The 27,687-nt window shown below is 36.1% G+C and overlaps 1 pseudogene; it reads left to right on the forward strand.

Moving 5' to 3' along the window:
• Positions 1–111: 111 nt before the first annotated feature.
• Positions 112–27,687, forward strand: LOC124505911 (transmembrane protein 223-like; annotated as a pseudogene).

Consider the following 27,687-nt stretch of genomic DNA (forward strand, 5'->3'; position numbering starts at 1 on the left):
TCTGAAGGGAACCAGGACAAACAATCAAATAATGTACTTATGGGGGGAAAAAATCTGTTGCTCTCAAAATGTTAAAACATTTTGTTTAAATAGAATCATCATTTTCCTGTAATGAGGAGCACCAGAGATAGTGAAATACGATTAGTGAGGCAATCAGGAATGCTGTTTCAAGTTACAGTATGCCCGGTCTCAGGAAAACCCCGTAAGTATACTGTGACCTTTAAATGGGCCTCATTTAGAGTGTGACCCTTCAGTACATTAATGTCCCTTTTGGCAGTATTCTTAAATTGCTTATAAAAATGTCATACCGCTTGTTAAAAGAAACATGTAGGAGATTTTAAACCCTAATATGGCTAATTTGGTCATAGAACACTTCAGGGGGAAAAAGATGTTTGATTGGGAAATAATGTTCTTTCTTTTTTAATTGTGAGCAGAACAACTATAACAACTCTGTTAATCTAACGAAGGTTGAATGTCATGGGAGCAGAAAACCTAGGCGGTTTTGTCTTTCCTACCTAGTTATAAAATTCTTCCTGAAAATATAAAAATGGAAACTTTATTTTTTTTTTAATTTTTTTTTCCAACGTTTTTATTTATTTTTGGGACAGAGAGAGACAGAGCATGAACGGGGGAGGGGCAGAGAGAGAGGGAGACACAGAATCGGAAACAGGCTCCAGGCTCTGAGCCATCAGCCCAGAGCCTGACGCGGGGCTCGAACTCACGGACCGCGAGATTGTGACCTGGCTGAAGTCAGACGCCCAACCGACTGCGCCACCCAGGCGCCCCTAAAAATGGAAACTTTAAAAAGGAAATAAAACCACAGGGATCCTTCAGTAAAACTTGTGTTGTATTTCCCAAGCAAATATTTGGAGAAGCTCATTTCCTTTTCTGTTCTAAACTTCACTCAGCCCTTTTGTGTTTTTACCGATCACAAGCATAATGCATTCTTACTGTAAATGCTTTAAATGATATCACAGTTATATAGAACAAATGTTATCATCTAAACATAAACACTGTGCTTTGATGAACATTCTTCTGCATGTATCTACTGAGTCTCTTTCTTGTGAACACACACACACACATACACATATTCATACATAATCCTATATAATTGGAATCAGACATATGTAACATTTCATTAATGTTTTTTGCAAGTTTCCATGGATATCTTTCCAAGTTTTCTATTATCATGCTTAGTGCCTGCCTAGCATTTTCACTGTATGAATTCATGAAGCATATATATGTATATATACATATATATATATATACAGTTTAAATATTTTATTTCAAAATTTTTTTTAAAATCTAGTTAACGTATAATGTCATATTGGTTTCTGGAGTACAATTTAGTGATTCATCACTTACATACAACACCCAGTGCTCATCACAAGTGCCCTCCCGAATGCCCATTGCCCATCTAGCCCATCCCCCACCCACCTCCCTCTATGAAGTACTGTTAAGAGGCATATTAATAGTACTGATTACATACCCTGAAATCAGAGTCAGCCGCTTCTGTCAATGCAAAGTCCCTTTCCTCATAGTTTTTAAGGTTCCTGCTTATAAAATGAGGTGTTTGAAGTAGATGACTTAGCTAACACTGTATGGAACAGTATGGAACATACTTCTTCTTTGCCCTACCTTGAATTGTTCTTTCCAGTTTTGTGTGCCCCTGTCTTCCCACACCTCGCAGAATGGTACCATGAGAACACACAAAGGAGAGAGAGGGAGAGGAAGAGGGAGAAGCAGTGGCAAGGTTGGGAATTCTTCACTTGAGAATCAAGAGAGGTTTTTTTTTTGGAGGAGAGCTTTAAAAAGATGAACTTGACTTTGAAGAACCGGTAGTACTGAACATGTGGCATGCTGTGGAAAAATGTATTCAAAAAGTCAGGGAACAGCACAGATATGAGCACTGAGACAGGACAAAGCACACAATCGAGGTTGATATAACCCTACTTAGAGGAAAGTGACAATAAGGAAGTTAGGTTCATATTATGGTGGAAATTTCTAAATTGTAGGAGTTGTGAGGTTGGGAAGGAGACAGGTAGGTGATGAGAATTTTTGAAGGCTTTAGGTGGGAGATAAAATTGTAAGGGCAAAAGGATTTCTCTTACCTCTGTTCACCTGTTGTTTTTGAATGGTTCAGAAGAGGAGAGTTAGTAGATCAGAAAGACCGGTTGGGAGGTTGTAGGACCTGAGTCTTGTTAGCAGCACTGGGATGGGCAGGCTGCAGGATTGAAGCACCATGCAGTCAGACTCTAATAGCATGGCCTCTAGGACCACACTGCCTGGTTTGAATCTTTTCTCCAGGGTTCAGTAAGTATGTGAGTTCAGGGAGTTACTTAAACTTTGTTTCAGTGTCTTCACGTGAAAAATGAAGATAATGCTATTAACTACATTCATGGGAGTATTAAGAGGGTTAAATAGGGGCGCCTGAGTGGCTCAGTTGGTTAAGCATCCGACTTGGGCCCAGGTCATGATTTCACGGTTCATGAGTTCAAGCCCTGCGTCGGGCTCTGTGCTGACAGCTCAGAGCCTGGAGCCTGCTTCGGATTCTGTGTCTCCCTCGCTTTCTGCCCCTCCCCCACTTGCGCTCTCTCTATCTCTCTCTAAAATAAATAAACATTAAAAAAAGAGGTTTAAATATGTTAATATTTGCATATAGCAAGCACTATCTTTTTGGCAGAAGAAGTGTAAAGATGTGATGAAGGAGATGTTTCAGAAATAGAGTTAGTGGTACATTTAGGGAAAAAGATTTGATGCTGCAAGATAAAAGAAAGATGATTCCAGCATTTCTAATTTGGGTTACTGAGAAGATATTAGAAAGAGAGCTGAGGAATGAGAGAGCAGGTTTGCAGAGGGAAATCGTATCTGATTTATGCTAGGTGGATTTTAAGGTACCTAAAGGATATTCACATAAAACCTACAGCTTGAGATTTGAGACATTATTGTACATAGGAACCCAAGGAGAGCTGTAAATTTTGGAGTCATGAACTTCATATATTATGGGGGTGATTTTTGGCTTTGGACATGATTGAGCAAAAATTCTAGGCTTAAAGAGATGGAGGGCATGCATCCATTCAACAAATAGATGTTGGAGGTATCTAATAGGTGCATGGCAGTTTATAATTTTAACATTGGTCTAGGGTAACAAGGATTGATTTGACACACAACTTCAAATCATCTGTTATTACCTCCAGGAAACCTTGATGATCCACTGTTTCTGATACTAAACTAACCTGTACTATAATTTCCAAATGGTGATTTTCCAACTGGGCTGCATAAAACAATGACAAATGCTCTACTTAATAAGCCTCAAAGCAATTAAGACACACATATCAGAGAATTTTATTGCATTTAATCATCAGAGAAATAAACAAAAATGTACTGTTATGAGTAAATGAATTTGATAAATCAATTATAAGTTAATTTCTAGAACAGATTTTGAAGGCTATAGAACTCTGATATGGCATGGTTGTAGGTTGTTAAGTTCTGACAGAATGAGAGAAAAATAATGGGAAAGGTACTTGGCTGGGATCTAGAAAAACTAGGTGTTTGGGCTCTCCAAATAATTTCATGACTGGTCAAATCGTTATACTTCCTTGAACCTTAATTTCCTTGTCAAATTACACTAAAAATAACATTTGTGATACTGTGATGAAAATAAGTATGATATTGCATGTAGAAATTATTTCATTGTCTGCTAATCAGTTTTGCTGCCACATGCAGGGACCAGGTAGGGTGGGTCATTGGTGTTTGTGGCAAAGAAAGTGGGCCCAGGTGCCAAGAAATCTCATCACAGTTCACTTCCACTTTGATGTGTTCAATTTACTATGTCAAGGTCTGGACCTTAGCCCTGCAGGCTCAATACAGAGGGGACAGATCTATTTCTTAGTGATAGACTTATATATACAAGTGAATAAAACAGGAAAGAAAACAATACCAATGTTCTAATTTATAAAATGACATAATAATCAGTGAGAATTGAATATGAAGTAGAAGTTCTGTCATATTCTCTTCCTGGGAAGACTTTCATGAGACAGATGTTAATAATGCCATTTTAGGGGTGCCTGAGTGTCTCAGTCATTTGAGCATCTGATTGATTTCAACTCAGGTCAGGATGCCAGGGTTGAGGGATGGAGCCCCACATTGAGCCCTGCATAGAACTACACACTGAGCATGGAGCCTGCTTAAAATTCATTCTCTCTCTCTCTCTCTCTCTCTCTCTTTCTTTCTCTCTCTCTCTCTCTCCCTCTCTCTCTCTCCCTCTCCCTCCCTCTCCCTCTCCCTCTCCCCCTCCCCCACTCATGCACACTCTCTCTCTCTCTAAAAAAAAGTTTTAAAGTACCAAATTTAAAGTACTAAATTAAAAACAGGAATTACATAAGTGTAACTGTATAGCATTATACACTGACCTGTTGCAAGCATCTAGAGAAGGTCTTGTCTTTTCTTGATTAAAGTTCCTACTCCTTGGATGGTAGTTAAGTGGTCATGGCCCAAAGCTCACCTATGTGATTCTCCCTTTCTAGTCTTTAGTGACTGATTAAACACCATTCTAAAAGTCCCATCTTTAATATGTTACTATAGTCAAACAAGTTATAGTTAAACCCATTGGCTGGTGAGCCACTACCACTAGATCTTTGATTTCTCTGATATGGTCAAGATGGCATTGATTCCACAGGTTTCTTCTCAAAGGAACATCTTATTTTCAGTTTCTTTAGGAGAAACTCATTTTGCTCTACCACCACCACCCCTGCACTCTCCCCTGTTAGCAAAAAGTTTTCATTTATACCCAGTGACACTATGAAATCCTAGGAAGCAGAATGAGACTAGAAGTGTTTCCAATAGAACTTTCTTCAATGATGGTAATATTCTATAATCTGTGTGGTACAACACAGTAGCCACTAGCCATATGTAGCTATTGAGCCTTTCAAATGTAGCTAGTGTAACTGAAGAGCTGAATTTAAATTTCATTTGATTTTAATTTAAATATAAATAGTTACCTAGAGCTAGTGGCTACCATGTTAGACACCAAAGGTAGAGTGGCATTTCCCAAACTCCCTGAATCAGAAAAGTGAGTAGGTCCCAGGCATTTGTGTTTTAGAGAAAAAGCTTTCTAGAGAATTCTGATGCACAGCCACCTTTGGAAACTTTTTAAGAGAAAGTAGAGAAGGCTAATCCTGCCCTCGATCTTTCTACCGGTTTGGCTTTGGACAAATAATTGATCTGATTTTCAGCTTCTTTCGTGTAGAAGGGAAACTTGCCTAGAGGTCATTATATGTGTTAGTTAAATTAATACTTGTAAAAAATTGTTAGGTTAAAATTCTTGGTGAGTCCTAAAGTTTCTAGCACAGTAGAAGATGCTAAATAAATGACTGAATGAATGATTAAAACTATGGCAGGAGAAAATCTCTAATAACATTTCTTAGTTGTTCATAAGGATCATCTAATAATAATACTTACAGCTGAAAATCATTAACCAATTATTATATGTGACCTAATATGCTAAATACTTGTTTTACTCTGTGTGGTAGATATTTTACAGGTGTGGTGTGTAAGATTCAGAGATGTTAAATTTTTTACCCAAAATTTTTTACCCAAGACTACATAGCTAACAAGTGGCTGGGAAGGTGATCAAATTCATATTTGAATCCAATATCCCAGGTACTTGAACAATAAACTCTTCTTCAATTTCAAAATGGCAATAGAAGAAGCAGCACTCAGGGCCTTCAACTGCTCATACCCTGAATGATTTGAAATGGCCATCAAAGTGAAGAGACTGGGGGCGCCTGGGTGGCTCAGTCTGTTGAGCGTCCGACTTCGGCTCAGGTCACGATCTCGCGGTCCGTGAGTTCGAGCCCCGCGTCGGGCTCTGGGCTGATGGCTCAGAGCCTGGAGCCTGCTTCTGATTCTGTGTCTCCCTCTCTCTCTGCCCCTCCCCCGTTCATGCTCTGTCTCAAAAATAAATAAATGTTAAAAAAAAAAATAAAAAAAAAAGTGAAGAGACTGGGTGGATCAAAATCAGAGAGGTTTGACAGGAACCTCATGTAAGAGTGGAGTGAATTTGGGGGTGGGTCACCAGCAAGCTCTGGAGGGGAGTACTAGACTTAAAGAGGCTCCAAGCACCTGCTTACCTCAGCCCAAGGTAACTTCTCTACCCAATTCTTAGTTTTAGCTAAGATATCTGAAATATAATGCTGTGACAGATTTTTTTCTCTGTATTTAAAATTTTTTTTTTCTCAAAATTTACATCCAAGTTAGCATATAGTGCAACAATGATTTCAGGAGTGGATTCCTTAGTGCCCCTTATTCATTTAGCCCATCCCCTCTCCCACAACCCCTCTAGTAACCCTCAGTTTCTTCTCCATATTTCAGAGTCTCTTCTGTTTTGTCCCCCTCCCTGTTTTTATATTATTTTTGTTTCCCTTCCCTTATGTTCATCTGTTTTGTCTCTTAAAGTCCTCATATGAGAGAAGTCATATGATTTTTTTCTTTCTCTGACTAATTTCACTTAGCATAATACCCTCCAGTTCCATCCACGTAGTTGCAAATGGCAAGATTTCATTCTTTTTGATTGCCGACTAATACTCCATTGTGTATGTGTGTGTGTGTGTGTGTATATATATATATATATACACACACACACACCTTCTTTTTTTTTTAATATATGAAATTTATTGTCAAATTTGTTTCCATACAACACCCAGTGCTCATCCCAAAAGGTGCCCTCCTCAATACCCATCCCCCACCCCCCATCAACCCTCAGTTTGTTCTCAGTTTTTTTTTTGTTTTTTTTTTTTAATTTTTTTTTTCAACGTTTATTTATTTTTGGGACAGAGAGAGACAGAGCATGAACGGGGGAGGGGCAGAGAGAGAGGGAGACACAGAACCGGAAACAGGCTCCAGGCTCTGAACCATCAGCCCAGAGCCCGACGCGGGGCTCGAACTCCCGGACCGCGAGATCGTGACCTGGCCGAAGTCGGACGCCCAACCGACTGCGCCACCCAGGCGCCCCTGTTCTCAGTTTTTAACAGTCTCCTATGCTTTGGCTCTCTCCCACTCTAACCTCTTTTTTTTTTTTTTCCTTCCCCTCCCCCATGGGTTTCTGTTAAGTTTCTCAGGATCCACATAAGAGTGAAACCATATGGTATCTGTCTTTCTCTGTATGGCTTATTTCACTTAGCATCACACTCTCCAGTTCCATCCATGTTGCTACAAAAGGCCATATTTGATTCTTTCTCATTGCCACGTAGTACTCCATTGTGTATATAAACCACAATTTCTTTATCCATTCATCAGTTGATGGACATTTAGGCTCTTTCCATAATTTGGCTATTGTTGGCTATAAACATTGGGGTACAAGTGCCCCTCTGCATCAGTAATCCTGTATCCCTTGGGTAAATTCCTAGCAGTGCTATTGCTGGGTCATAGGCTAGGTCTATTTTTAATTTTCTGAGGAACCTCCACACTGCTTTCCAGAGCGGTTGCACCAATTTGCATTCCCACCAACAGTGCAAGAGGGTTCCTGTTTCTCCACATCCTCTCCAGCATCTATAGTCTCCTGATTTGTTCATTTTGGCCACTCTGACTGGCGTGAGGTGATATCTGAGTGTGGTTTTGATTTGTATTTCCCTGATGAGGAGCGACGTTGAGCATCTTTTCATGTGCCTGTTGGCCATCCGGATTTCTTCTTTAGAGAAGTGTCTATTCATGTTTTCTGCCCATTTCTTCCCTGGGTTATTTGTTTTTCGGGTGTGGAGTTTGGTGAGCTCTTTATAGATTTTGGATACTAGCCCTTTGTCCGATATGTCATTTGCAAATATCTTTTCCCATTCCGTTGGTTGCCTTTTAATTTTGTTGGTTGTTTCCTTTGCTGTGCAGAAGCTTTTTATCTTCATAAGGTCCCAGTAGTTCATTTTTGCTTTTATTTCCCTTGCCTTTGGGGATGTGTCGAGTAAGAGATTGCTACGGCTGAGGTCAGAGAGGTCTTTTCCTGCTTTCTCCTCTAGGGTTTTGATGGTTTCCTGTCTCACATTCAGGTCCTTTATCCATTTTGAGTTTATTTTTGTGAATGGTGTGAGAAAGTGGTCTAGTTTCAACCTTCTGCGTGTTGCTGTCCAGTTCTCCCAGCACCATTTGTTAAAGAGACTGTCTTTTTTCCATTGGATGTTCTTTCCTGCTTTGTCAAAGATGAGTTGGCCATACATTTGTGGGTCTAGTTCTGGGGTTTCTATTCTATTCCATTGGTCTATGTGTCTGTTTTTGTGCCAATACCATGCTGTCTTGATGATGACAGCTTTGTAGTAGAGGCTAAAGTCTGGGATCACACCACACCTTCTTTATCCATTCATCCATTGATGGACATTTGGGCTCTTTCCATACTTTGGCTATTGTTGATAGTGCTGCTATAAACATGGGGGTGCATGTGTCCCTTTGAAACACCACACCTATATCCCATGGATAAATGCCTAGTAGTACAGATTTTCCAAAAGTCCAAATTTTCCTAAAGCTCAAACTCACAATTTTGACATTAGATTTTTTACGTAATTGGGTTTTGTTCCTTCTCAAAAATTTCCAGTGTCCTCTACCAGACTTCCTTTTCTGTTAAATACCACTTTACCATACATTATATATACACACATACATTGTAAAATCTTGACCAGGTTTCTCTATGCTTAAGTAGCAGTTACAAGGGACTAACCCATCGAATCCTAACTTCTTGCCAGTCTCTACAGTAGAGGTGTAAAAACTAATTACTCAGTTTTCCATTCCTTCCACGGAGGAGTAATCATATCACAGTGGCCTGAGTGATAAAAATAGAAGTCTGGTTTAGATGCTCCCTTGGCCCTTTTATCCTTCATCACAATTTTACCCTTGGTGGTTGGAAGTGGAGAAGTCATCTTGAGAGAAGATCCAGGGAATAGAAGATCTAGTGGTCTCACCCTTCTAACCCATGGAACTAAGGTCAGCAAACCCCTGCCTCAGACATACTTGTTTTGAGGCTAAAAGCAGCCTTTTGTTGGGGCATCTGACTCTTGATTTTGGCTCAGGTCATGATCTCGGGGTTTCATGAGTTTGAGCCCCACATCCAGCTGTGTGCTGACAGTGAAGACCCTGCTTGGGATTCTCTCTCTCCCCCTTTCTCTTTATCCCTCCCCTACTTAAGCTGTCTCTGTCTCTGTCTCTAAAAATAAATAAACTTAAAAAATTAATAAAAAAATAAAATAAGCCTGTTTTTTTCTCTGTAATAAGGTTTCTAATATGTACAGTTAAAAGGAACCCTAACCAATATAACTGGCTTTATAACATGAATTGGGGTATTTTTCTTTTTCAGTGATCTGTAATTACTGATCATTGTAATTATTCATATTTTTTTTAAAAAAGAAAGAGCGCACACATGAGCAGGGGATGGACAGAGAGAGAGGGAGAACAAGGATCCCAAGCAGACTTCATGCTGTCAGTGTGGAGCTCAGTGTGGGGCTGGATCTCATGAATCTGAGCAGGTATCAAGAGTCAGTTGCTTAACCAACTGAGTCACCCAGCTGCCCCGGAATTATGTATATTTTAAAGTTAGGTCTTAGCTGTGAAACCATCTGATCCTATTGTCTTTTATTTGTTTGTATGTTTGTTTGCTTGTTTGTTCATTTTGGGTGGTCTTTTTTTTTTTAATTTTTATCTTTTAAAAAATTTCAGTAGAGTTGATAAACGATGTTACGTTAGCTACTAATGTACAACATAGTGTTTCCACAAGTTTATACATTGTGCTATGTTCACTGTAAGTGTACCTATCATCTGTCCCCATATGTAGCTATTACAATATCACTATGTTCTTATGCTGTTCCATTCATCCCTATGACTTATTCATCCAATAACTGGAAGCCTGTATCTCCCACTCCCTTTCACCCATTATCCATCCTCCCCACACCCCCGCCCTGGTAACTATCACTTTGTTCTCTGTATTTATAGACTGATTCTGCTTTTTGTTTATTCATTTGTTTTTGTTTTTTAGATTCCACTTATGAGTAAAATATTATGGTATTTGTCTTTGTCAGTCTGACATATTTCACTTAGCATAATACCCTATAGGTCCATCCATGTTGTCTCAAATGGCACCATATCGTACTTTTGTATGGCTGCAAAATATTCCAGTGCGTGTGTGTGTGTGTGTGTGTGTGTGTGTGTGTATACACAGGACATCTTATCCATTTGTCTATTTTTTTTTAATTTTTAATGTTTATTTATTTTTGAGAGAGAGACAGAAAGAGACAGAGCATGAGCAGGGGAGGGGCAGAGAGAGGGAGACACTGAACTGGAATCAGACTTAGGCTTCATGCTGTCAGGACAAAGCCCTATGTGAGGCTCGAACTCACGAATTATGAGATCATGACCTGAGCCGAAGTTGGAGGCCCAACCAAGTGAGCCACCCAGGCACCCCCATTTGTCTATTGTTGGATATTTAAGTTGCTTCCATATCTTGGCTATTGCAAATAACAATGGATAAATATAGTGGTGCATATATTTTTGAGTTAGTGTTTTCACTTTCTTTGGATAAATACCCAATAGTGGGATCATATGGAATTTCTGTTTTTAGTGTTAAAAACTAAACTTTCATACTGTTTTCCACCGTGGTTGTACCCATTTGCATTCCCACCAACAGTGCAAGAGGGTTCCTTTTTCTTCACATTCTCACAAACATTTGTTATTGCTTGTGTTTTGACTTTAGTTATTCAGACAGGTATAAGGTGATATCTCTTTGTGGTTTTGATTTGCATTTTCTGATGATTAGTGATATTGAGCATTTTTTTCTTCTGTCTATTGACCATCTTTAAGTCTACTTTGGAAAAATGGCTATTCAGGTCCTTTGCCTATTCTATAATCAGATTGTTTGTTTTTCTGGTTTTGAGTTGTATAAGTTCTTTATATATTTTGGATATTAACCCCTTACCAGATATATCATTTGCAAATACCTTCTCCCATTTAGTAGGCTGCCTTTTCATTTTGTTAATGGTTTTCTTTGCTGTGCAATTTTTATGTAGTCCCAGTAGTTTATTTTTGCTTTTCTTTCCCTTGCCTTAGGAGACACATATAGAAAATCATTGATACAGCCAGCATCAGAGAAATTACTGCCTGTGTTCTCTTCTAGGGTTTTTATGGTTTCAGGTCTCACACTTAGATCTTTAATCCATTTTGATTTATTTTTGTGTCTGGTGTTAAAAGATAGTCCAGTGTCATTCTTTTACATGTAAGTGTCCAGTTTCCCCAGCACCATTTATTGAAGAGACTGTCTTTCGCCTGTCATATACACTTGCCTCTTTTGTCCTAGATTAACTGACCATATATCATGGATTTATTTTTGGGCTCTTTATTCTGTCTCACTGATCTATGTGTCTATTTTTGTGCCAGTACCATACTGTTTTGGTCACTATAGCTTTGTAGTACATCTTGAAATTTAGAATTGTGATCCAGAAATTGTGATCTAGAATGCATCTTTGTTTTTCTTCCCCAAGATTGCTTTGGCTATTTAGGGTCCTTTGTGGTTCCATAAAAAATTTAGGATTATTTGTTCTAGTTTTGTGAAAAATACTGTTTGTATTTTGATAGGGGTTTCATTGAATCCATAGGTTACTTTGGATTATATGGACATTTTAACAATATTAATTCTTCTAATACATGAGCATGGAATATCTTTCTGTTTGTGTTGTCTTCAATTTCTTTCAGTGTTTTCAGTTTTCAGAGTACAGGTCTTTCACCTCTTTGGTTAAATTTGTTTGGGGTATTTTATTCTTTTTGGTGCAATTATAATTAGTGTTGTGTTTTTTCCTCTTACTTTCTCTTACTTTTTCTCTCTTTACTTTCTCTCTTACTTCATTATTAATGTATAGAAACACTACCTATTTCTGAGTATTAATTTGTGTCCTGCAACTTTACTGAAATTATTTATTACTTTTGGTAGATTTTTAGTGGAGTCTTTAGGATTTTCTATGTATAGTATATCTGCAAATAGTGACAGTTTAACTTCTTTACCAATATGGATTACTCTTATTTATTTTTCTGAAAGCATTGCTGTGGCTAGAACTTCTAGTATTATGTTAAATAAAAGTGGTGAGAGTGAACACCTTGTCTTGTTCGTAATCTTAGAGAAAATGCTCTCAGTTTTTCACTGCTGCATATGATGTTAACTGTGGGTTTTCATATATAATTATGAATGAGGTATATTAAGGTATATTCCCTCTAACTCCACTTTGTTGAGAGTTTTTATCATGAATGATTGTTGCATTTTGTCAAATGCTTTCCCTACATCCATTGAGATGATCAAATGATTTACATCCTTTATTTTGTTGATATGATGTATCGCATTAGTTGTTTGCAAATATTGAATCATTCTTGCATCCCCAGAATAAATCCCACTTGATCTTTTCAGTGTATTGTATGTGGTTTGCTAACATTCTGTGAGGGTTTTTGCAGCTATGTTCATCAGGGATATTGGCCTGTAGTTTTCTTTTTTTGTGTTATCTTTGGTTTTTGTATCAGGATAATGCTGACTTTGTAGAATGTATTTGGAAACTTTCCTACCTCCTCTATTTTTTGGAGTGGTTTGAGGAGAGTAGGTATTAGCTCTTTAAATGTTTGATAAAATTCAACTGTAAATCCATCTTGTCCTGAACTTCTATTTTTCTCATACCTTTTTCATACCAATTCAATTTTGTAATTTGTAATAGGTCTATTCAAATTTTCTATTTCTTCTTGGTTCAGTTTTGGAACATTGTATATTTCTGAGAATTTATCTATTTTCTTCTAGGTTGCCCAATTTGTTGGCATATAGTTTTTCATATTATTCTCTTACAATCCTTTGTATTTCTGTGGTATCAGTTGTCATTTGTCCTCTTGTATTTCTGATTTTGTTTGAGTTCTCTCTCTCTCTCTCTCTCTCTCTCTCTCTTTCTCTTTCATGAGTCTGGCTACAGGTTTATCAATTTTGTTGATCTTTTTAAAGCTCTGATTTCATTTTTTTTCCTATTGTTACTTAGTCATTTATTTTTGCTCTGACCTTTATTATTTCCTTCCTTCATTTCCTACCTTCTACTGACCTCAGGGCTATTGTCTTTTCTCTTTTTGGTAATTGGTTGATTCAAATTATGTATTGTTTTTGTTTTTGTTTTTATAACATACTCATTAGGAAGTTATCAATTTTTATAGATTTGAAATTTTTGCTGAAGAGTTGCGCATAATATTCTTTTTTACAGCATCATGCTATTTATATATAAATTTATACACATTTGTATTTTATATAATTTAATAATACATTGCTTTGGCATATATACATATATGGTTAAATTATTGTGAAAAGAAAAGAAAATATACAGAATAATCAGAGAAGCAATTAACATCAATGGAAGAGCAACTGCAGGTAAGCAGGAGAATGCAAGAAGTAGTAAACCGGGTCCTTAAAATTATTGATAATATTACATTTTTAAAATGAGTGGTTAGTAAAAATAAATTGAGTGGTTAGTACATATGTTTTGGTCTATTATACTTCATACTGTATATAAAAAAAAGTTTTATTTACGTATGAATATTTCTTTTTTTTCATTTTTTAAATTTTATTTAAATCCAAGGTAGTTAGCATATAGTGTAATAATGATTTCAGGAGTAGAATTTAGTGATTCATCACTTACATATAACACCCAGTGCTCATCCCAACAAGTGTCCTTCTTAATGCCCATTGCCCATTTAGCCCACACACCCAACATCCCACCAGCAACCCTCAGTTTGTTCTCTTTATTTTAGTTTTTCATGGTTTGTCTCCCTCTTTGTTTTTATCTCATTTTTGCTTCCCTTCCCCTATGTTCATCTGTTTTGTTTCGTAAATTCCACATATGCACGTAATATTCTTATTTACACTTTCATTTTTATACTTCTAGATATATTTTTTTTCTTATTTCTAATTTTAACTGCTTTCACTCTTTCACTATTTTGCTTAGTTAAATCTTATCTATTGTCAAATGACAACTCTGGAATTTATTTTTCTAATGTATTTTCTATTAGTTTTAAGTGTTATTAGTTCTTTTACCCTATTTACATTTTGCATAATTTTAATTGTTTTATCTTGTAAATTAGTGATATAAATATTAAATTTATTGACTTTTATATTTTATTCCTTAATAATGAAGACATTTAAGGTATGTATGGTTTTCTATTAATTGTTTTAGTTGTTTCCCATAGTTTGGGTTTGGAGTATTCACATTTTGTCTTTTTATAAGAATTAGGTAATTTTAGGCTTTATTTCAATTATGGTCCAAAGATTATCTAAATGTGTGTTAATTAATTCCAAGTACTTGTGACTTTATTTATCTTAATACATTGGCTTATTATCAGAGAGTACTTATAAAATCTTTACTTTTGGGAAAGCTGTGAAGATATACTTTGTAACAAAGCACATGACTATTTGTTAGTGATATATATATATATACACATACATGTATATATATATTTGAAATGTATTCATTATTAATGAATACAAGGCAAAAATCAAGAAATTTAATATTTACATCACTAATTTGGAAGATAAAACATTAAAATTATGCAAAATGTAAATAGAGTAAAAGAATTAATAACTTTTTTAAGTGTGGAGCCCAATATGGGGCTTGAACTCACTACCCTGAGGTCAAGACCTGAGTTGAGATCAAGAGTTGGATGCTTAACTGACTGAGTCACTCAGGTGCACCAAGAATTAATAACTTTTAAAATTAATGAAATAGAAAATATATTAGAAAAATGAATTCCAGAGTTATCATTTGAATTTAAGACTTAACTAAGCAAAACAGTGAAAGAGAAAAAGCAGTTAAAATTAGAAATGAGAGGGGGACATCTGGGTGGCTGAGTTGGTTATGTGACCGACTTCGGCTCAGATCATGATCTCACAGTTTTGAGTTGGAGCCCCGTGTTGGGCTCTGTGCTGATAACTCAGAGCCTGGAACCTGCCTCAGATTGTGTGTCTCCCTCTCTCTCTGCCCCTCCCCTTCCTCATGCTTTGTCTCTTGGAAATAAATAAAAATTAAAAAAATATTTAAAAACTTAGAAATGAGAAAAAAATGTATCTGGGGGTATGAAAATGAGGACAATGAATATAAGAATATTATGTGCAACTCTTTGGCAAAAAAACCATCAAATCTAGAAAACTGATAATCTCCTAACAAATATGCTACAAAAATAACCAAAAAATCAATAAGTAAATGGTACTTGAATCAACCAATTATCAAAAGGAGAATGGAAAGATAATGTTAAAAAGAAAAATAGACCCAAAAGCAGAACAAATTACTTTTAAAATGATTTTTTTGACTACCTTGGAGTATATTAAAATTTCACATAGTATTAATCTCTCTACTTTTGACTGAATGAATAAAATTAGTTATTAGATTATGTTAAGGGATGATTATTTATTACACTGTCATGATTAGTTACCCAATTTTATTGAATCATTTTTTACTACTAACTCATAGAGCTTTGTAAACATCTTTGGGCTAACTTTTGAGACTCAATAAATTAGAAGAAATACAAAATTTTATTATGTATTTCATATTTGTCAGCTTATAAGCACATTTTCATATAACTTATTAGGCAATCTAAGCCTCTAGAAATTGTGATTTATTTTATTTCAAATGATATGTCATATTTCTTCATTTCTAGAGTTTCACTTCTCTTTTCATGGATTCTTTGCTTTGAGTTAGACATTCAGTCACTCTGTTTATTGAGTAATCTATCAACTTTAAAACTAATATATTTCTTTCTTATAAAGAGAAAAAAATACTAGCATCTCTATTAAAATATCATTTAGAAGAGCCAAGTGTAATTTAAAATTTAGTTTAAAAATTTTTAATGGTCTCCATTCCATAATTTCCATCCAAACCACTTCTGTAGCTAGAACACAAGTTGTTGCCAATTTGGTTTGCATATGTATTCTTCCAATTGCTAATTTCCAGATCTTCAGATATATTATTTAATCCTCTTTGATATTTATATGTTGACTAGAAATAAATTTAAAGTTTATTGGAAAAAGATGACTACAGTAACTTACCAATTATTGCATCATCTAGAGATACTTTTATTTGGAGACAGTGCCAATTAAAAACATCTGGAAATTTTCAAAATCATGGCTCACACTCCAGTCTCTTTTAATATTACAGTGAACCATCTGCATAGAGATTTAATACAGTTTTCAAAGTTTTCAATAACCCAACTTTTCTCAGCCACAAATAATAAAATGAGCTGTATTATTTCAGATAATGTTCCTTCTAGTGCAGAAGACCAACCTAAGCCATAAAAATAACTTCAAAGTCATGAGTTTTACATTTTTTTAAATGTTCATTTATTTTGAGAGAGAGAGAGAGAGAGAGAGCAGAGGAGGGGCTGACAGAGAGAGAGGGAGAGAGAGAATCCCAAGCATGAAACATTAGATCATGAACTGAGCTGAAACCAAGAGTTGGTCGCTTAACTGACTGAGCCACCCAGGTGCCCCTTTGAATTTTACATTTTAAATTAATTCTTAAAATAATTCAAATAGTTGAAACATTGTTGATGATAACTGAATTTTTAAAAACATTTTTGAAATATAATATTTCAAACACATACAGAAACACATACAGAAAGGTGCATAGATTATAGCTCTGTAAATTATCACCGAAGAATGCCTGTTATTGTTATATTTTTGAAAGACTTTCCTTTATCTTCCATATTAAACAGAAACTTTAGTCTCATTGTACCCTTGAAATCTTCTTCCTTATTTCTCTATAGCATTTATTGCCATCTCACATAGAATATATTTCCTTTTTTGTGTGTGTGGATTCTTAACATAGCCACCTAAGTCTACCTGCTTCTACCTTTGTACTAAGTTGGTTCTTAGTCTCTCAAAATTTCAGTACTAAAATGGCCACACTGCTTTTTTTTTCTTAACTGAGGTTCTTTCCTGTAGAAGTAATTATAACAGTAATAGTAATTGTGGTAAACAGCAATATTAATTAATAATAAAGTTATAATGTAGTTATTTATGCTGATTGTCTTAGGATGCCACAGAGACCACTGGAGATTTGGATTCCCATCATGGTGGCATCTGTAAAACACTCAGCACTGTCTTCCAGGTGGCCTAAGTCCTGATTAGTTGCAAGTCTGCTCTGAGGATGGTTTATGAAACTCACTGTCCTTTAGATGAAGCATTAGTTTGTCATTATCCTTGAATTGTGTTGTGACTAATAATTCTTAGTTTAGATTGATTCTTCTGAATCTGTAAGGAAGAAGAAAATAGCATTAATAATGGACTGTAGTCTAGACATTTTTCTGATACTGTGCAAAAGTCAGAAAAGACTGGAATGTCTTGTGATGTGGAAGAGAGTACAAAATAAATAACTTACATTTGAGGAAATAGAAACTAAATGATTATTTCAATCAAAAATATGAGTGACTAATCCTAGTAACATAAAGGTTGGATACAAATGACACTCAAAAGTTTTATCAGTAATAGTTGAAAGTGCTACAAAAATAGTTGAAAGTGCTAATCATTTACTATTTCTATGAGAATGACACTTAAAAATGTTCTGTTTAAAATTTGTGGTTCAAATAAAGAATATGTGCAGTTATTAATGAGGAAGAAGAATTTAAAAGAACATGAATCAATTTCACATAATAAAGCAATCAAAAACTGAAATTTTGAAAAGATTCTTAATCATAGAGTGTCTAAAAATCTTACTGGAGAAGATCTTCAAGACACCTACCCCCTTTTGGAACTTTTTTGTCAGTCTGAGAGGTTCTATAAAACATCGTCTTACATATTTTTGATGTCTTAACAAAGGATCTGACAACCCTACCTTAATTTTGATCTTTGGAGCTCATTTCTTAAATTCAGAATGATTTGACATCTGGAGAAGGTGGGAATTAAATAGTTATATTTTTGAACCCAACAAGTGCTGGTTTCTTTAGATTTATTTTTTTTTCTTTTGCTTATCTCTCTCCTGTCACATTTGTTATGCAGTGAGAGAAAGCCAGGTGGAACTTTCAATAGTCTTCCTGGAAATCTCCTCCGGTATGTCATCAAGTGTATTAGGTGTGTATCTTGTTTTCCTCACTGCAGGTGATTGTTTTGTGGAACTTTTCACTAATAAGTAACAAGGTTCCCCTTTCCTCCAACTGCTACTAAAATGTTACTTGTTTTCTTCAAGCCTTTGCTTACAGCCTCCTCAAAACTGCTGGATCCGCTAATACTTTTTTTGAGGCCTTCTGGTTTTCACACACTGCATAGTCCCAAAGTCAATGATAGCTGTTTTAGCCTTTTGTGATAGTAATACACAACTTCAGGTACCAAAATCTCTCTGGTTACTCCTTTGCTTCACAGAAAACCCAGCCTAGTGACATAAAGCAAACACTATTTTATTATACTCATGGATTCTGTAGGTTAGAAAGTCATAAATACTACTGTGGGAACAGGTTGTTTCTCCTCTGTGATGTCTGGAGCCTCAGATGGGAAGATTCAATGGCTAGGAATGATTTAGTAACTGAGATCTGAAATCATTTCAATGTTTGCTCACTCACATGCATGGTGGATTTTCCTGGCTATCTACTGGGACTTCATACCTACATACGAACCCCTAAAAATGACTACTCTGTATGACTGATTAGGCTTTCTCATGCATAGTGACTGAATTCTAGGAGTGAGAGTCCCAAGAGAGTCAGGAGGAAACTGTATCACCTGTTTTGACCTAGCTTCAGAGGTCATACAGCATCACTTAGCTGGCATATACCCAACCAGTTCTAAGAGGACAGAACATAAGTCTCATCTATCTATGGTAGGAATGTCATGTAGGAAAAGCATGCATGGTAGGAAATAATTTTGTGGCTGACTTTGGAAAATACGACCATCAATAATAGTGTTTCCAAAACAATTTTACCATAATTTTGACAATTGAATCAGATCAGAATCCATTAGAAAGAGATGGCATACATAAATTATAAATTTTGAGGGGTATCTGGGTGGCTCAGTGGGTTATATGCCTGACTGTTGATTTCAGCTGAGGTCATTTTCTCAGGGTCATGGGATCAAGCCCTGTGTTGGGCTCTGCACTGCCAGCAGGGAGCCTGTTTCAGATTCTCTCTCTTCCTCTCTCTCTGCCCCTTTCTGCTCTTGCTCTCTCTCTCTCAAAAATAAACAAACTTTAAAAAATAATTATAAATTTTGAGAAGAGTTTACATGTGTGAGAAGGTTATAGTGATAATTTCGAAGCACAGCACTATTACCACTCTTAAGTTTGAAACTTCATACCTAGCTTTGAATTATGCTATATTCATTATTTCATGTCCTGTTCCTTTTTTCAGCAATCTGTTTGTAATATTCATCCATGTTCTTGCATATAGCTTAGGTTCATTTTCATCATCGTATTGAATTCTCTTTTAGGATTACACCACAATTTATTTATCCATTCTCCTATTGAGAGACTTGTTTTCTAGCTTTGGCCATGATGCTCTAAACATTCTTGAACATGTATCCTAGTGCACACAATGCATGGATTTTCTAGGATATATATCTTGAGTAGAATAGCTGCATCATAGATCATGTGCATCTTAAACTTTTAACTTGATAATGCCCAACCATTTTCCAGTGTAATTGAATTAATTGCAATACCACTAACAGTAAATATGAATATCATTTGGTTAACATCCTTGATAACACTTAGTATTGTCAGACTTTCCTATTTTTGTCTATCTGCCACTCTGGTGTTAGTGGGTGTGGTTTCACTTTTCCTGATTATTAATGATATTACCCATTTTTTAATATTCATTGACCATTTGGATTTCCTGTTAATAGAAGTAATAGTTCAAGTTTTATGCCTAATATTCTTTTGAGTTTTCTCTTTTATTCTTATTGTTTTTTCAGATGTTTTTATATATTCTGGTGCAACCACTTTGCTAGGTATATGTGATACACATACCTTTTCCTTTTTTTTCACTTTCCTTAAGATGTCAGTCTTTTATCAAATGGTTAATATTTTCTTTGCATAAGCAGTTTTTCCATAATACTAGGTGATGATATTTTCTCATGTGATCTTCTTAAAGCCTTATAGGTTTTCTTTTTTATCTTGGTCTACAACCTACCTGAAGTTAATGTTTTTGTTCTATGTTTGGGAAACATCCAATTTTATTTGTTTCCCTATGAATACTCAATTAACCAAAGCCTTTATTGAAAAATATGTCTTTTCTCCATTTTTAAATAAAATATCTCACATTTGTTGTAACAACTGATATACTTGCTTTTATTCTTTCCATTTTACATTATGTTCATCACATTAGTTTTTCTTCTTATTCATTTTCTTTATTTTGTTTTGGTTTTAGTCAGTTTTTATTCAACATTTCTCCCTTTTTATTAGTGAATATTTATATTCTTCCAAGACATTGTGTTTACTCTTCATTTCCTGAAACTCAGACATCTATATCTATCTGTATTTATAAATGTACATATTCAGTATAATATGAAAACAAAACACCAAATATTTTACATCTCTATATTTCCTGTTTCTCTTGCTTTATTTTACATTGTATTAAGATAAACATTTTAGTGTATTTTATTTTCCTAACCCTTAGATTACTATAGGATAAGAAGTTTAGAAAGTTTTCAGATTTCTTGATAGTCTTCTACTTCCTGAAAACCTATATTTGTTAAGATAATTTAGAATATCTAATCACAGATGACTATCAAGTTTTCCTTTACAATATGACTGTATAAGCTGAAGAGCTCTTGTTTAGTATTTTTATTATACCTTCACACACTATCATTATCCATTTACAAACATATATAGACGGAGGTTAGGAATGGGAGAGAGATTGAATCATTGCTAACCAGTTCAGTTTCTCCCATCTTGATTCTCTGATAAATTTCATTTCTTGATTTGTTAGAATCCTTTCAGGAATATTTTTATCAAATACATCTGTTCTCCAAATATTTGAATATCTAGAAATTATTTCCTTTTTTCCTGACAGATAAATAATATTTGATTGCATACAAGAGTCTACTGTAGTAGTCCTGGGGTGCCTGGCTGGCTCTGACAGTAGAGCATGCAACTCTTGATCTCAGGATTATGAGTTTGAGCCCCATGTTGGGTATAGAGATTACTTAACAATGAACTCAAAAAATAAAGAGTCTAGTGTAGTTCCTTCCCCTATTATCTGTAGCTGTCATTCTTTATCTTTTAGATTTCTATTATTTTAGATTAAATGTCTGGTATGACTCTAATATTTTATTAAAATTTATTTTTCTGTCAGGAATCTTTCAAATTTTAAACATTATTTTAATCTTTTAAAAAAGTCTTTATCTTCGGGCTCCTGGGTGGCTCAGTCTGTTAAGCATCTGACTTCATAATCTCAGATCATGATCTCATAGTTCCTGACTTTGAGCCCGTTGTTGGGCTCTGTGCTAATAGCTCAGACCCTGGATCCTGCTTCAGATTCTGTGTCTCCCTCTCTCTCTCTGCCCCTCCCCTGCTCACACGCTGTCTTCTCTCTCTCAAAAATAAACATTAAAAAAAAGTCTTTATCTTAAAAAAAAAGTCTTTATATTTAGTGTTCATGTGTTTTATCGGGACATGTCTACGTTGATAACTTTGTTTTCTTCATCTTGCCTGAATGTGGAGAGGACTTGAAATTAGGAGATTTAAATGTTTTTATGTTTTAATGTTTATTTTTTAGAGAGAGAAAGAGTGTTGCGTGCAAGTGGGGGAGGGGAAGAGAGAGAGGGAATGAATCCCAAGTAGGCTCTGCCTGTCAGCACAGAGCATGAACCTTCAGATGATGAGCTGAGCCAAAATCAAGACTGGGACACTCAACTGACTGAGCCACAGAGGCACACAAATTTAAATGTTTTTAAATTCACAGAGATTTTCTTCTGTCATCTGTTAACCATTGCCTCTCTTATGCTAGATCCTTTCTCTTCTATAAGTCCCATTGTTAGCAAGTAAAAGCCCCTGGCTTTTTCTTCTGAGTCCTTTATCATTTCTTCATTATCTTCATTTCCATATATTTTGTTATATGTTTGGTCATATATTTCTCCTTGTTCTTCCAAAATACTAATAACCATCTCAAGGGTGTGTACCTTTTCTTTTTATTCCCCTGACACATTTTCAAATTTGAAGATTATATATATGTATATGTACGTGTATTTTTTTTCTTTTTTTTTACCTCACATACTTGCCTTTTTTCCTTTCCATTTTTTGTTTTTTGTGTGAATATTTATTTATTTATTTATTACTTATTTTTGAGTGAGAGAGAGAGAGAGTGCAAGCAGGGAAGAGGGGCAGAGGAAGAGAGAGAGAGAGAATCCCAGGTAGGCTCCACACTCAGCATGGAGCCTGACATGGGTCTTGATCCCCATGGCCCTGGGATCATGACCTGAGCCAAAATCAAGAATCAGAAACTTTCCACCACAATATGACAAGGATCTTTTTTCCTTCAGTTTCCAATAACATATTCCTCATATTCTTGTGATCCCTCACCAGCAATATCTTTAATGCTCATATTTCTACCAACAGTCTGCTTATAATGATTTATGTGTGCACTAAGACAATATAAGTTTTCTGTTCACTTTTCACTTCATTCTGAGTTTTCACTAGCAGAGTTGTTAATGTCCACATTTATATTAACAGTCTATTTTTTTTTAATTTTTTTTTTAACGTTTATTTATTTTTCAGACAGAGACAGAGCATGAACGGGGGAGGGTCAGAGAGAGAGGGAGACACAGAATCCGAAACAGGCTCCAGGCTCTGAGCGGTCAGCACAGAGCCCGACGCGGGGCTCAAACTCATGGACCGCAAGATCATGACCTGAGCTGAAGTCGGAGGCTTAGCTGACTGAGCCACCCAGGCGCCCCATTATATTAACAGTCTATTAAAGGCAATCTAGACTTTGCTATATGCTCCTCAGAATTCTTTCATCTTCTGCCCAATTCCTAAATGCTTGCACATTTTAGGTATTCACATAGCACCATCTCACTTCCATGCACCAAAATCTGTATTAGTTTCTTACTGCTACTGTAACAAAAGGACACAAATTTGTTGACTTAAAACAATATAAATGTATTATCTTATAGTTCTAGAGGTCAGGAATCTCAAATAGCTTTCACTTGACTAAACTCATGGTGTTAGCAGGGCTGTATTCTTCTGGATACTCTAGGAGGAATCTATCTCCTGGCCTTTCACAGCTTTAGAGGCCTCCTAATTTTTTTGGCTTATTGCCCCTTCCTTCATCTTCAAAGTCAGCCAGGTATAACAGCTCCAAACTCTCTGCCTCTGCCTCTCCTGCCTCCCTTGTGATTATGTTGGACATACCTGCATGATTCAAGATGATCCTTCTATCTCAAGATCCTAAACTTAACCACACATGGCAAGTTCCTTTTCCTTTGTCAGGTCAAGTAACATGGTATAGTCAGGGTTATCCACAGAAACATAACCAAAAGACATAGATATATAGATATATAGATATATAGATATATAGATATATAGATACATAGATATATTCCCTCTTCACTGGAGAAGGTCACTTTTTTTTCCTATTAAGGTCTTCAACTGATTGAATGAAACCCACCCACATTATAGAGGGTATTCTAAGTCTAATTATTTAAATGTCTATCTCATGTAAAAAAAGTAATACCTCTACAAAAATGTATAGAATAATGTTTTGTCAAATATCTGGCCTAGTTGACCCATAAAATTAGCCATCACAACTAGAAATAGGTTTCAGGGATTAGTAGTTGAACATCTTTGCAGGGCCATTATTCTGCCTACCACAGTGAAGATCTAAAAATGTGAATAATGAAAGGAGTAAAATAAGACAGACATGACAGGGAGGGGAGTACAGATGTATAGAATTGTAAGCATGTCAAATACAAAACATAATTTTCAATAGTGGGAAGGTGTGGGGGGATAGATGGGAACTCATATATCAAAAAAATGTGGCAAGAGACAAAGCTATAGAGGTGGCCATAAGCCAACCTATAGAATAAGGGGTCAGTCTTCATTAAAGTCCTTGATTCTTACCCTAAAATGAACTGTGATGTATGGATAGTGAATGAGACAACCCAGTGAGTCACTGATGAGTTTTAAGTAGGAAATGATGAGATTATCATTATAAAAAGTAAGACTACTCTGGAACCAGTGTGAAGGCCTGATTTCCAAGGAGAAGCACTGGAGGGAAGGGAAAAATAAACAGTGAAACTGAAAAAACACTGTAACAGTGGCATTGAAGGGAAGGAGTTTAAGGCATAATAAGACTTGGTGATGGATAAGTTATAGATGGTAAATGGTAAGAATATGCCTTGAAGCATTTGGAAGATTATGTTCATGTCTAAGACAGAAATGTGATTTAACAATTGAATGTATGATTAGAAGACATGTAGGCATTAGGCAACGTTTTCTTAGAGTGATGATGATATTTGATTATATTCTAAGAAAATGTCATGGTGGAAATGGTAGGGACTTCCCATTATGAAGAGTCTCAAGGAAATTTCAAAGACTCTATAGGTAAGATGCTTTTTTGGTAGCACCAAAGTAGAGTGGAAAAGGAGGGTTTAATGAGGATCCTAAGAATGAAGTGGAAGCAGTGGAAGTCTTCCAACTTAGAGATAAAATGAGGTGGAAACTCCATCATTTACTAGCTACTATTTGTCTTAGGCAAATATTTATATATAATTTTTAAAAATCTTAATGACTCAACTGTTATTAAGCATGGTATCAAGCTTCAGCAAAAAAGTTTGCATGCATTTGTCATTTAATGTCTGTGTATATGTACTGTCAGTATTATCATATTAAAGTTGAAATTATTGCAGCTTAGAGAGCTAAAACATCTTACCCCCAGTCACATAGTGGAGAAGTAAGAATATAAACAGACCTCCCGGACTCTAATATCTATTCTCTTAAGGAAAGATCTCTCTTTACTGACAAGATACTTAGTATAATGGGCCAAATAGCAGCTATGGTGTAATGTACAAGAAGCACAGCCAAGAGACTCAGGGGTGCATCTTCAAACAGCCAATGTGTGACCTTGAGCAAATCTTTACTCTCAAATTAGATCAAATATCTAATATGCAATACTAGATGTAACATAAAATCTATGTAATATCTAATGTAATGTAATATCTAATATGCAAATTAGATATGTATTTTCCATCCACTGATTTACTATTCAGTATGACAAATTGTTTACCCTTTTATGACTATTCCTTTTACCATTCCCCTCTGTGGGATTGAGGCTCAGATTCCCCTTCTTTCTGGCTCACACTCTATATTTTACCTGGTAGACAGTGACCACTGAGTCTGTAGTATGATTTGTTTTTCAAACTAGTAGACTATAAGACCTCTAAAGCTCATTATAGATCATAAAGTCTACTAATGTGCTGCATTTGACAATGTTTTCACTTTTTTTCCGAAGTGTAAATGTATGTAGCTGTGAAAGAGAAATGTTATTTACTGAGACACCTTTGAAGGTGCATTTTATTTTGTACAAAGGAGAAGTCCCACTCAAAAAAAAATAAGACTAGGTGGAATTTCTTCTCTGTGGGAGAGATTAAAGAAATGCTAAAGTGCATTAAAGACAATGGAATGCAAACAATATAGATTGGTTATAGAACTTTGAGACATCTTCACAGTCTGGAATTTGTTACAGAAAGTGGTTAAAAAGAAATTAGAACTTCCTGAAGTGAACACAGAAAAAGTAATTTGACATTCACAAAACTCTTCAGTCCTGAATCTCCCCCAAAATAATTATTTTACTTAGAAATTTAATTTAACAACAGCTGTTAGTAACATGGAAATAGCTGGTGGGCTTTTAAAAGTAAGCACTGAGATACAGAAAGCTATTATATAAGGGCATCACAGTCTGTGACAAACTGAGAAGCAATATCTTCCTTCAACAGAAGTGTGTGACAAGGCTTGAGACTTTTAAAACAAGTAAAGTTACTTATAATTGGGAAATTGCCTGTTTCACACAGTCCATCAGACACTCACATGGCTGTACTTAATGGAAGATGCTGATGACAAGCCACAAAGGTGTCACTTGGGTGACATTCCATTTAAAGTCACCCCCAAACAGACAGCGTGAGCTTTCCAAGGGGAGGCATAACCATTGGGCTGGAAGCAGGCAGGATTATAGTGCAGAACCTAACAATACAGGAGAGAGTTCTCCAGCCCAGTGACTTGGGGAATGGGGCTCAAGTGGGTAAGTAGTGTCATTACTGCTTGCACATGGATTTTGTGTCCCTCTTCCAATACCTCTCTAAGACCTGTCTACTCCCTGGAGAAAGAATGAAGAATATGGAAGCAGTGTGTACTTCTATTTGATGGAGAATATACCTAAGTGAAAATGAGGAGTGTAAAGGAAAACAAAAGTTCTTTTTAAATGGCATCAAAAGCAGATTAGAAAGGAGAGCAAACCATATATGTGGCCTCTCACAGTGAGACCTCCATTCTGTCTAATGAGGGAATTGCCTTAGATAATGTCAAACTCAGCTCTAGAAGTTTATTTCTCTGTATTAATAATTGCTTATTTTAGTTGGAGAGATGGATTTAAGGGATAAAACAAGAGAAAATATATAGGCATTGGCAGGTCCTTTTAAGAAATAAAAGAGAAAACTAACCTAAGTTGATTATGTTGACTGGTGATAACATGACATGGTACCTACTGACTGACTCTTGAATCCACTTCCCTTCATCTTTGATCAGTGGCCTGTCACTATTCATGTCTCAGTCATTACAAACAACTCCATGGATTCCCCTCCCTCTATTTTTATCCTATTCCAATTTATTTCTACACTTCAACCAGAGGGATATTTCCCAAAATGCAAATCTGCTCAAGTCATTCCTTTGCTTACACATCATTAATTGTTCACTGTTGGCCTCAAAATAAAATCCAAATGCTTTAGCATATTGTACAAACATTTTGCAATATGACCTGTGGGAGTGTTCCCCATGGCAGGACTAAAGAGAAATCCAACAAAAACTGGGAATCGTGTTTATCTGAAGTACTCTCAGAAATGTTGTCAAGAGAGAGAACAGTGAAGGATGTGCTTAGAAATCAGCAGAAATGCCTTGCATCAAATATGAATGTTTGAGGTGGAAGTCCTGCCCCAGAAGTGGAGCCAAGCAGGCCAAGGTTACACCTGAATAACAGTGGACCCTGCAAGACGCAGCCCTGCCGCAAGATGTGCTGTTCTTCGTGTGTGAACGGGGCCACTTCTTCTTAGTCATTGGGCTGTTCTGCACGGTCCAGAGCATCATCTGGGCCTTCCTAGCATAGCTGCCTTGGCCCGACTCCTGCTCCAGGCACTGCCTGCAGATACAGACTTCCCAGACTGTGGCCATTGGACCTGCACTCCATGCCCTGGTGCTGCAGCCTGGCAGTCCACTGTGGCACCATCAGGACCCTGGTACGTGGTGCTGGTCTTCTCTTCTCCCTTTATTCTGTGAGTTCAGTGATGCTACAGGCTAGAGGGTTCACCACTGATGGTTCCTTTGAACCAGGTATCCTGCATGGTCCATCGTGGTGAAGTCTATGCCATGTTGTCTCTGAAGATCAAAGGCCAGCACTTCTACTAACTCTTGGACAAAGCTGGACATTTCCCCAACATGATACCCTGACAACACTGTGGGTGCCTACTGCAGCTTGTGA

Source organism: Lynx rufus, unplaced genomic scaffold, assembly GCF_022079265.1.
Source record: "Lynx rufus isolate CCGP_SWC_20201006 ecotype Redwood Valley unplaced genomic scaffold, mLynRuf1.p SCAF_9, whole genome shotgun sequence".
Taxonomy (NCBI): Eukaryota; Metazoa; Chordata; class Mammalia; order Carnivora; family Felidae; genus Lynx; species Lynx rufus.